Genomic DNA, 11936 nt, shown 5'->3' with positions numbered 1-11936 from the left:
AAATATTTTTAATTTCTTATTTTAAATATATATATGTTTTTTTTTACTATTTTAAATATATCATTTAGTTTAAATACATTTAAAACATATTTTAATATTAAATTAATAACTATATTTTAGATCAAAAAATATACTAAAGAAATAACCACAAAATTAAATAGTTATATTTTATTTCTTATTTATTGCATCATATTTATTCATCAACATCAAATTTATATGTATTACATCTATTTATTATTTACAAATGTACATATTAAATTATATAGATATTATTTCATAATTAAAATAAAAATTTTGGAAATATAAAACATTAAATAGTAAACGTTATCTAATTTTATAAAATTAAACAATTAGTTTTACTTATAAAATATTTTTATATTTCAATATATTTCATTTTTTCTTTTAGAAATGTGAAGTTTAATATAAAAATTAAATTCTTACTATTTTATCTCTTCCTCTTCCTCTATATTATCTATCATTTTTTCCTCTACATATATGTTTATGTTGTTATTTATCTCTATCTATATCTCTATCATAGTTTGTCCAGTGCTAATGATAAAAAATAGTGTGAGTTCCATTTGATAATCAAGATGAGAATAATACATAATTGGGGGAATTATTCCAACTATGGTTTTCTAGTAGTATGGATGGTATGCTTAAACATATAATGTGATACTCCAAATGCTTCATCACTTCTTGAGTTCTATAATTCAAATATTGGTATGATATTAAGTACTTAGTGCCATATTGGGGACTTTAACCTTTTATTCTTGGGCTTAAATGCCCAAAGATATAATGAGAATTTAACAACAAAATATGAGCAATCCTATCAAATCACAAGTGCATTTTTTAGGCAAAAATTAATGCATTCATAATGTTAATTTAAATTTTCACTCATCTACACCGCTACAACCATTATATGTTAGGCAAGAACCATGACGCATTGCGTTTTTGTTAAAACTGAAGTAATAAAAACTAGAGTAATAACCTTTGAATATAAGGATCCACCAATTTATTATCTAAATCTTCCCCAAAAAATAACACCTACTGAAAAAAAAAAAAAATCTTTCGGCACAAAACTAAGAAAGTTCAACTTAGGATCAGCAACAGACACCAGGGAAAATAGTGAAATCAAATTCGATTATCCTCATTGGACTCCGGCGGCTACTGGGTCTCTTCCCCTGTATGCCAAATCCAAAAATATAGGTTAAGGCAAATCTACAAATTCTACTTGATAATGTAGAAAACTGACTGTTTCAGAATAAAACAGGTTGGACACCGCAACTCGAATCCTGCCAGACGCAAAGTGACAGCATGACAGCCATCATCACTTCATTTGTACGTAGCCTTCGACAGGAAAATTTTATAGACAAAAACAGAAACACTCTATAAATAAACAATGTAGAGCAAAGAATTATTACAGAAAGCTATAAAAGATTTCTGCAAGCAAATCCCCTGCTCAAAATATTTAATTTTTGCCTCGAGAACAAAGTCATCAAACATCTGTAAAATAAGTTTGAGACTCGAAAGGAGAGGCACAATTTACTCGGAATAAAACAAGACATGATTTACTTCAAACACTTTACCATCCACTGAAACTCGAGCTCAGAAGTATCGACTGAAGCTGATGTCCTTATAAAAGTTGTCCGATGAATACGTGCCGCTGCCTTGATTGAACATCAGTTCACAAAAGTGTGAAAAACTAATCATATTCGGTACATGTCCGAGGCAAAGAAGCAATGCAGAAGCCTATAAATCAGCGATTTCTGTAAAGCGATAGCCCGTGCCCAAAACTTAGTGTAGGCCTCCTGAACAAAGCCCTCAAAGATTCAAATGGATGCGTTAGGGACTCGAAAAGTGAGGCACGAGAACAGCCACGAAATGAAAGACAAAAAGAAACTCTCTTCAATCTGTGCTTGAAGACTGTTCTAAACCCCTAACATCGTTTATTTATGGAAGGCCCTAGTTATATTGCTCTGTAACCCTAGCATCGGTTTGTTCAAACCCTAACTCTTAACGCTTCCTACAGAACTTTTTTTTCAAAACCCTAAATCCAACCAACTATTAGAATTTTATTGACGGCATATACCAACCTTTAAATTATCCCTCCTATAATTCTTTTATTTACGGAATGTAGCAGCCTTTAAAATATCCCTCCCATAATTCCGGTCCCGCCCGTTTAGGCATTTTGTCCATTCGAAATTACAAATTCCGTCCCAAATAGGAATTGTTGTAGAAAAATGCATTTCCTAAATTAGGGATTTCTTTGTACAGATTTTGATTTGATATAATGAAATTGTTTTAACTAAAAGGAATACATATATTTTCAATAAGAACCATCAATTTGGAACGATTTTACTTATTTCTTATATTATATGTAATGTTTATTTTGGATGAATTACGTTTATTATCAAATATAATGTGATTTGCATTTAAGCATAGTTATGTTGGGATGATATATGAAGTAGGAGAGTTAGGGTAGGTCTCCATGCAGTTGCTAAGCTCATTTTGGCTAGTAGTAGTTGCTCAACATTTTTAGCAGCAATTTGAAGCGTCGATGGCACATGAATGTTGATTTCTATTGCTTATTGTTAATGTTTGGTAGCTTCAGTTGGATAAACTCATGAGACTGAACTAAAGTTGTGTGTGTGTGTGTGTGTGTGTGTGTGAGAGAGAGAGAGAGAGATAGGTCTCCATGCAGTTGCTAAGCTCATTTTGGCTAGTAGTAGTTGATCAACATTTTTAGCAGCAATTTGAAGCGCTGATGGCACATGAATGTTGATTTCTATTGCTTATTGTTAATGTTTGGTAGCTTCAGTTGGATAAACTCATGAGACTGAACTAAAGTTGTGTGTGTGTGTGTGTGTGTGTGTGTGTGTGTGTGTGAGAGAGAGAGAGAGAGAGAGAGAGAGATTAAATTATCAATTGTTATATTAATTAAATAAAATGAATAGACATGTCCCTTCAATGTCTATATAGATAGATAGATATATAGGTAGGTAGGTAGGTAGATAGATAGATAGATAGATAGATAGCTAGATAGATAGATAAGTAGATAGATAGGTAGGCAGGTAGGTAGGTAGGTAGATAGATAGATAGATAGGTAGGTAGATAGATAGATAGGTAGGTAGGTAGGTAGATAGATAGGTAGGTAGGTAGATAGATAGATAGATAGGTAGGTAGATAGGTAGATAGGTAGATAGATAGGTAGGTAGATAGATAGATAGATAGATAGAATAACATCAAGCAGTGTAATTACATTTGCAGTGATCCTCTGAAAATTAGCATGGTATTAGAGCAAGAACGAGATTGCATTGCAGGTGGGCAGTGTCTCTATGATCGGTGTGTTGTGTTAGGCAATGTCTTTGCTTAGGCAAACCAAAGGATGTTTGATCTCTACAAAATCAAAGTAGCAGACTAGTATACAATTGGCATGAGAGGATATTAGAATGTCAACATGTGCACATGCATCAACATCATTTGACAAATTAGCTCTAACAAAAATAATTATTAACTACGAATGAACAAAGCATCCATTTGTGCAAATTGTGAAGAATGGGAATGACAACCAAGTGTAAAGATTGTTGTCTCATAGGTGAGTTTGTTGTTGCTTGACAATGATAGTATAGTATACATTGGTGAATTACTAAATCATGGGTCCCAATATAGGTTGGCAAACTATATAAACATCATCAATCAAGGCTCATATCTATACAATGAGATTCCACTTGTAGACACCATTATAATTGAGGTTAGTCATCAAGACTTTAGGATTATGTGGTGGTTTGGTAGATTTTCAAGTTATATATTTGTGGACTACATAAATATCATCTTTATAGAGGAGAGACTAATGAATTTTTTTCTTTTCTAAAAAAAGAACACATCATTTGTGTTTGTTTCCTTTGGACGTGGTGAGTAGTACATGAGAAAATAACGACATCAGTCTCTAATAGATATTAAACGGGTATTTTATCATTTGATGCCATGTAATAACAATCCTGCATAAATTAATCATCTCTTTGGCATGCAGATATATTTGATTACTAACATGGCCAATGTTTGGATGATTATGTTTGTGACATCACTTTAATGTTTCCTAGTGGTATCTCATTAAGGGTTATTTCATTTCCTTCAAACTTGGAGATTAAAATTTGTGAGGCTCAAAGTTGTACAAATTAGAAGACTATGCCTTTCATGATAGTCACATTTTCATATTGGCAAATGAAGAATGACTTCTGGAACAAACCTAATAAATATTTTGGAATACAAATGAAGCCAATGTATTGTATTATAAGCTTAAATGGTAAAGACCAAGGCCATACATTTATTAAGGCATAACATTTATAATTGTCAGGTTCATGTGAAGGAGTCATTGTTCATATTCTCATTGTTGTTTAATTTGATGTTAATAGGAAGGCAATGATATAGAGGTTGATAGGGACTAAAAATGTCATGAAATGTAATGAGTGGGAATTTTACATTGAGGGGGGAATAATAATCAAAGATTCATTCTCATTGTTTGATGAACATTTTTTGATTTAATGGATATTGACCTTCATTGGAAAAAAACTTCTATCAAAGATGTGTAGATAAGTATTCATTAGCTTTGAGTATTACATTTATTTAATCACTATATTCTCTCTCTTAATTGTATTTCCATATGTAATATAAGAGTAATCTTCCTTTACCTTTTCCCTTGTCTCTAAGGGTGTTTTTGCATGAAAAAGAATCGTGCATTAGGCATGCTACCAAATATGAGTACCCTTGTATAATAAGAGGGAGTTTAGCACATCCGTCAGAGAGGGAGTAGATAGATTATATGTTTCAGTTTGCTTCTAAGAATCTTGGTCATGTTGGTTCAAAAGGAGTCGACCATGTTGAGATGGTTTCTCTACTAATGAGAAAATTATAGTAGTTAAAGAGACTATGATTCATGCGATGAAGCTCCATGTGAACCAAGGATATCTAAATTATAACATTCCTAGATAGATGGGTACTTGTTGAGACAGGGAGTATGATAGTTTATTAGAAGCAACCTTGGACAAAGAGAGGGAGAAGATAGAGGATATGTTTCAAATTTAGAGGGAGTTTTGACACCTCATTGGAAATAACCTTGACAAGAAGGCCAAATGGTTAGTGTTTCTTCATGAAGAAGAAGTTACAAGTGAAATCCATTGTAATACATTCTTCTCTATGAGAGATAAGTTTGAGGTGAAAACCTTATTCTATGATATGATCTATGGTGAATGTTGTGACAACACCACATGATAGTATATGTGGTTAATCATGTGTGTATGAGCTTTCCCCCTATGTACTTCATGAGGAAGTGATGACTTCCAAATGATTATCACTTGTATTTGGTGCAAAAGTTATTGGAAGGTGACTATATTACAATAATTTAAGTCATGATATATATTTTATGTAAATGTTGAAACAAGTCATGATGGATTATATCTTGTAAATCAACAAGCAAGTGTTAGATTTCATTCACTTGATGGTCTATGAGTTGTTTGTATAGATATATGATAGGTACTTGGTGAATATCATATGTTGATATTTTGTAGGCCATTACTCATAGTATTTGGTGACTATCATATGTTGATATTCGAGAGGCCAATACTCGTGATATCAAAATGGTGGAGATCTTTTGATCAAACATATCTTTAAAATTTGTCAATCCTAATATTACCAATGGTTTAATATTATTCTATGTTTATCCTCCCCAAATAAGAGGTAGTGTTAATGTATAGTAGGTTCAATTGGATAAACACATAAGACTAAATAGAAGTTATATAGATGTGGTGTGTGTGTGTGTGTGTGTGTGTGTGTGTGTGTGTGAGAGAGAGAGAGAGAGAGAGAGAGAGAGAGAGAGATTAAATAATTAATTATTATATTAATTAAATAAAAAAGAATAAACATGTCCCTTGAAGGGACATGTCTCTCCATGTATCATCCACAATAGAAAAAAAGAGACGTTGTTGCCCTTAAAACACACATACCAATTAGGTAGTGCAATTACATTTTGCAATGATCCTCTGAAAATTAATAGTTATTTCTTAGCAACCATCCAAAATAGAATGTTTAAATGAGATTTTTTTTATCGGTAAGAGGTCAAAGCCAAGATTAATTATTATGTGCTTTCATTGATTGTTATTATTTATTTATTTAATTTGATTAGATTTGAACCCAAGGCCTCCTAGATAAGAGGCTCACAATTTACTCTTGTATTGTAGCTTTTTGCCTATGTTTAAAAGATATTTTAATGATAAATATTGTAGGTAAATATTTTGAGAAAAAATAGGAGGCAATAAAGGGGAGAGAAAATATTTTATGTAGCCACATGTTATATTTCTCAATAAGTAGCAACTACTTCTTCTAGGCAATCCTTTTTTTCAAAGCTTAATTTTATATTTTAATGGGTGGGTGCTCCACAAAAGTAGGGATAGATTCCAAATTATCCTTTTACCATGATAAAAAGATGGCATGGGAACTCTCATGCTACTTACATTTAAGCACAAATTGTACTTAAGCAGTGGCATGGGGACATAGGGTTAGTTTTTTTAGGTTGACTTTGTAAATTTTTCTCTATCTTTTTTTCTCTGAACTTTGAGTGTAAAGATTCTTTTTCTTTTTTTCTATTATGATATTGTATTGGAGTGAACTTACAATCTAGACTAGATAAAAAAAAATATGTCAGTGTGTAAATAGTTGTCAAATTTAAGACAAAAGGTAAGAGTTTAGTTAATGCACTTGTGCAATTATACTTCAACCCTTGCTATCATTGTAGGAAAAATGCACTTTTGTTTTATATTCCACTCTAGGGAATAATTATCCATTAAATTGGTGAAAGAAAAATTCCTCATTTCAACCCCTCAAAATATTAGCTTTACAACCATGTGAAAAATCAAATCAACACAATAATCAATACACGTGGAAATGCTTCTAAGGTGATTATGTAAAGTTGATTTGTTTTAAATACATCAATATATGTGTTGTTAGTATGATCCTTTCTCAAATGTGAATGGTTTTCCCTAATGTTTGACTTAATACCAAGGAAAGAATTTTTTTATCATTACAATTATGTACATAACAAGCTAGCTGATGTGATTAATCATTTTCTTATAGCCAATTGTTCCCTCTTATTCTATATAACTTTACATAAAGGTTCAATTACATAATATTGGCACATGAATTTGTCTACTTTGATGTGTGTGCATTGATCCTAGGCTTTGATTGTCACTCAAAATACCAAAATTACTATGCTCATAATACTCTTGATCCTTACATTAGTCTAAATTCTCAAATGAGTAATTTTTTTGGGTCAAAACTATTGAAGAAATATTAATCCTAAAGTAGGCTTGTTAGGTTTCTCTTGACTCCTTCAGTTGTAAATTTAATTTCTCATGGATTTAGGGTAACTTTGCTTAAAGTAATTTGTATACTATTGCATATTTACCAAAAAAGACCATATTGAATATGTATTGCAAAAGTAGTGAGAGAAGTACTCATACATTAGACTCATTGGGTCCATAATACACATTATGTAATATGAAGGGTGACCTTGCATGAATTCTCTAGTCATGAACATGCCACTAAAGAGAAGTGATGAGTTTTGAATGTGGATAGAGTTATGAGGCAATTATTTGATTACAATATTTGGTATTTGAAGATTGTGTGGCTTTGTTTGTGATAATGTCATTGGATCATTATAAAGGAACCAAGGACTTCAAAATTAGGCTACAAAAGCTCCTTTTTGCCTATAAATTTTTAACCTAAATCTCAAGCTTCATATACTATTGGATGAGTTGTATTGAGGTCATTTCAAATCATTTATTTTGCATGTTTAAGTTCCTATCTAGCCACATGGCCATTGAAAAACAATCCATCTCATAGGAATCATATAAAATCACTTGATGCTTCCTATTACAAGCTACATACTTAGCATACAAATAAAGTACCAAATAAACAAATTAGACTAATGAGAAGGCTCAAAATAAAACTTTCACCTCTTATTAGAAGTCATATAAATTATTATATCACATGGGGGTAAGATAATTGAATGATGTGTTCCCGTGCCTATAGTATCTATTCTCAAGTGACAGTGCATGCATAATGAAATTGTAAAGTCTCAATGTAAATTTTAATACATTAGGTGAAAGAGTAAATAGAATAGAATAAAGAAATAGGTTGATAGAAAATTTATCCATCTATAGTGAAAAATCCACAATTTTCACATTTCAAAAAGAATAATGATGACCCTGTAATATAAATGCATCCATTGGCCAATAGAGTTCATCCCCAAAAAATAAATTTACAAAATTATGGTACACCATTGTAATATTCCCTTCCTAAATTGCCCTAGAAGAAATCTTTCTAGGGTTAGGATCTACCAAATAAATGGTTACCTTAATTATATGATCATTATCTTGAATTTTGCATGCACCACATGAACACAAATGCCAAGACAAACACACACACACACACACACACACACACACACACAACATGTATATACATATACATATAGATAAATATATACATACACACACACATGTATATGTATGTATATGTATATATATGTATATATGTGTGTATATATATATGTATACATACATGCATACATATACATATACATATACATTTATATACATACATACATACATATATGTGTGTGTGTATTCTACCATCTTAAAATGGAAGTACTCATTATTTTGTTAGGATTACATGCAAATATAACCAATATCAAAAAATAATAAAGCACATAGAAGAGAATACAAGACACAAATATTTAATGTAGTTCACCCAATCCCTAGGTTATATCCACCAAAAAAGTCCAATATTATTATTATCCAATGATTACAACCTTATTACAATCTACAATTCCTTACAACTCAATACTGCTGCAAGCAGCTACTATCTCATCTACATAATAAAATCCCTAACACAAAGCCATATTGTATAGGATTTTTGCCACTTACAAAATTAGGACTATAATATTTTGACCAATAGGAAATTAACTCCTGATGCATTTTACAATAGTAAATTCATTTTTTGCTTCGAGCGAATTGCCCCTCAACCACACCCTATATTGTGCCTGGGACCATTGACCTCGGCCCCACCCAAAGCCATTTTAAGCAGTTACTATCTCATTTACATAATAAAATCCCTAACCCAAAGCCATTTTGTATAAGATTTTTGCCACTTACAAAATTAGGACTAGAATATTTTGACCAATAGAAAATTAACTCCTAATGCATTCTACAATAGTAAATTCATTTTTGGCTTTGAGGGCATTGACCCTCGAACCCCACCCAGTTTCGTGCCTAGGGCCATTGACCTCATGACCCCACAATAGGTGCTTCCCCTTGAAACTGCCAAGGTCACTGCCTCATGACCTTGCAAGGGGTTTTTACCCTTGACCCTTAACATGGGGGCATTGCCCCCAAACCACCATAGAAAAATTTGGGGAAAATCATGTCAAACGAAGTGGGGAAAAATTAATCTCCGAGTCTAATTAGGATACACATAACAACATATTTACAACCTTTTTGCACCCATCTTATAGAGACCTATCATACCATGGATGAATCTATGCTCAATGTATCCTTTCTCCCATTTTATTTCCTCTTTCCTCAATTCTATCTGGACCTCCTCTTGGGTCTTCTAAATCTCTCCTCGAGTCCTTCCTTGATAATGGGTGAACTTGGTCGACCTATTCTAGAATAGGTCAACCTCAAGTCAACCTCTTCTAGGAAGAGGTCAACCTAGTTGACCTCTTTGGGAGTGTAAGGCCCAAAGTGCCTTAGGGTTTTTAATCATATAATTTTGTTTATTAGTTGGCTTGTATTGTTTTCTCACCCAAAAACTAGTATAAAAGAAGGCTTTGGATATCCATCTTCACATTAAACATTCATGGTAGCAATCTACACTCAAGCTTAATACATTACAAGGCATTCAAGCATTCAAGCAAGTTTTCATCAAGAATTCAAGGATCCTTTGTGATCATTTCCTCTTGAAGATCTAGCATTTGTTGTCCATCAAGGGAGGAGATCTACATTAAGGCATTCATCATATTCTTCATTGATGCACATTTACATCCATGGCTCCATGATATGGTTTTGGTAGATCCATTGCAACTGTGGAGATATCTTATTTTCTACATATCGAATTCAACATCTACAACATATAACAAGGAAAAATCCGTATTAATAGGTATTTTTACAAGAAAGGTGAATTTCTATATATTTATCTTATTTTTCCTTTACATGCATTTATATCTAAATTCAAGTCTTGAACTAGGAAAGCCTTCATCCTGAAAAAAAAAAGAAAACATGAATTTACTATGTGCAAGAGTAGGTTAGTAAATTTTTTATTGCATATTTGGAAATAACTTCCTAAAAGCTTCTAGAAATTTTTTTGGTCGAACTTGTTTCAAGGCCTCAAGAAGAAAGTGACTTCATGGAATGGCATCCAAACACTTTTCCTCTAGGTTAACCTATTCCCTAACATTCAATAGATAACATAGTTTTTGGTTTTCTATTTTAATCTATATTTGCAAACACAATTTCAAAATCAAACCTAGATCCGTAGTTTTCAAAGTAGAAAGCCACTTTCCCCTAGGTATTTCAAGGAGAGTCTTCTATATTTCATTTAATTTTTTAGTTTAAACACAATTGCATATCTAAATTGGGTTGCTTGCATATATCTTGTATCTAGATTTACATTTCACATCTTACTTAATCAAATAGTTCAATTTTCTTTTGTGTTTATACATATCAAACATACTAAGAATATTTCTTTGCATTACCTTCCTTTTAGTAATTCAAGTTTGGTATTGGTGTCTCTTCCTCTATTTGAATCTTGCTAATCTAATTTTAATTGAGAAGGGATTTTTCTTGTAAATTCTCCTTCTCCCTACGTACATTTTTAATGCTTTGGTGCATGAAGTGGAGACCTTTACCCTATTTGAGCACTTCCAATTCACCACTAAAATTTTTGGTGAACCTGATACCATCCCCCCTTCTTATGGATTTTAGAGTTAGATCCCTTGATCTCCCTTACTTCCTTCTATGTGTTTGGTGTTTACCTTCTTTCGGTGAACCCTTCTTGTGCCCCTTTCTATTTTAAAGTTAGATTATTTCTTTGCATTTTGGAGTTAGATTTAGTGATATTTTATGTGTGGTTGGATCTTTCTTTTTAATGTCCTTCCTTCTTATGAATTTTTGAGTTAGATCCCTTGATCTCCCTTATTTCCTTAGTAACCCATATATATACCTCTATTGTCATTACCTCTCTTACTAGAAAGTTCCTCTTCCCATTATTTTTTACCCTTGTCTTGCATTTTATTGTCAAGTTTGCTATTTTATCCATAGGTTCTACCTTTGCTTCTTTGAAAATTTTGACCTCTTCCTCTTTTTCTTAGAACATGTTTCTTTACCAATAAATCCTCAACCTTTTGGGCATACTGATATTCTTCTTCCACACTATCCAACTTAACAAAGATAATCTCATCCTGAATTGATGTCCTCAAACGATTCAGCTATCTAGCCACTTTATCAACCTCATCATCCACATCTGATATCCAATTGTTACAATTCCTCAGTATATTATTTTACATTCATGTCCCTCTGTCTTAAAGTTTGCATTATCCTCAATAGATTAACCTCATAATTCAAAAAAGGGAAAAATCATATTTTTCCATGTCTTGAACTTTTCCTTTCCTCTTTTCTTTTTTTCCAATATGCAAATGATCCCACCAAAGTGAAGCATGACCCTTCAACTTGGTGATTATTATCTTTACCTTTGTATTCTCAAGGGTACTTTCATACTCAAATAATTTATCCATTTCATAGATCCAATCCAATACTAATTAGTCTCAATCCTTCCATCATAACAAGCAACTTCAACAATGGGTATGGAGTTTTCCCTAGGGAAAA

At 32.2% G+C, this 11936-nt stretch overlaps 1 long non-coding RNA gene across 1 annotated transcript; it reads right to left on the bottom strand.

Annotated features, from left to right (window-relative positions):
- Positions 1–984: 984 nt before the first annotated feature.
- Positions 985–2248, bottom strand: LOC149534742 (uncharacterized). Its single transcript, XR_016356896.1, has 2 exons — positions 1587–2248; positions 985–1181 (listed from the first exon to the last, which is right to left on the bottom strand). It is a non-coding gene; the product is annotated as an uncharacterized LOC149534742 (long non-coding RNA).
- Between the last annotated feature and the right edge of the window lie 9688 nt (positions 2249–11936).

The sequence above is a fragment of the Cupressus sempervirens genome, chromosome 10 (assembly GCF_028749045.1).
Source record: "Cupressus sempervirens isolate cs-2001-9-10 chromosome 10, ASM2874904v1, whole genome shotgun sequence".
NCBI lineage: Eukaryota > Viridiplantae > Streptophyta > Pinopsida > Cupressales > Cupressaceae > Cupressus > Cupressus sempervirens.
The sequence above is the reverse complement of the archived record's forward strand: the minus strand, read 5'-3'. Positions and strand labels throughout refer to the sequence as shown.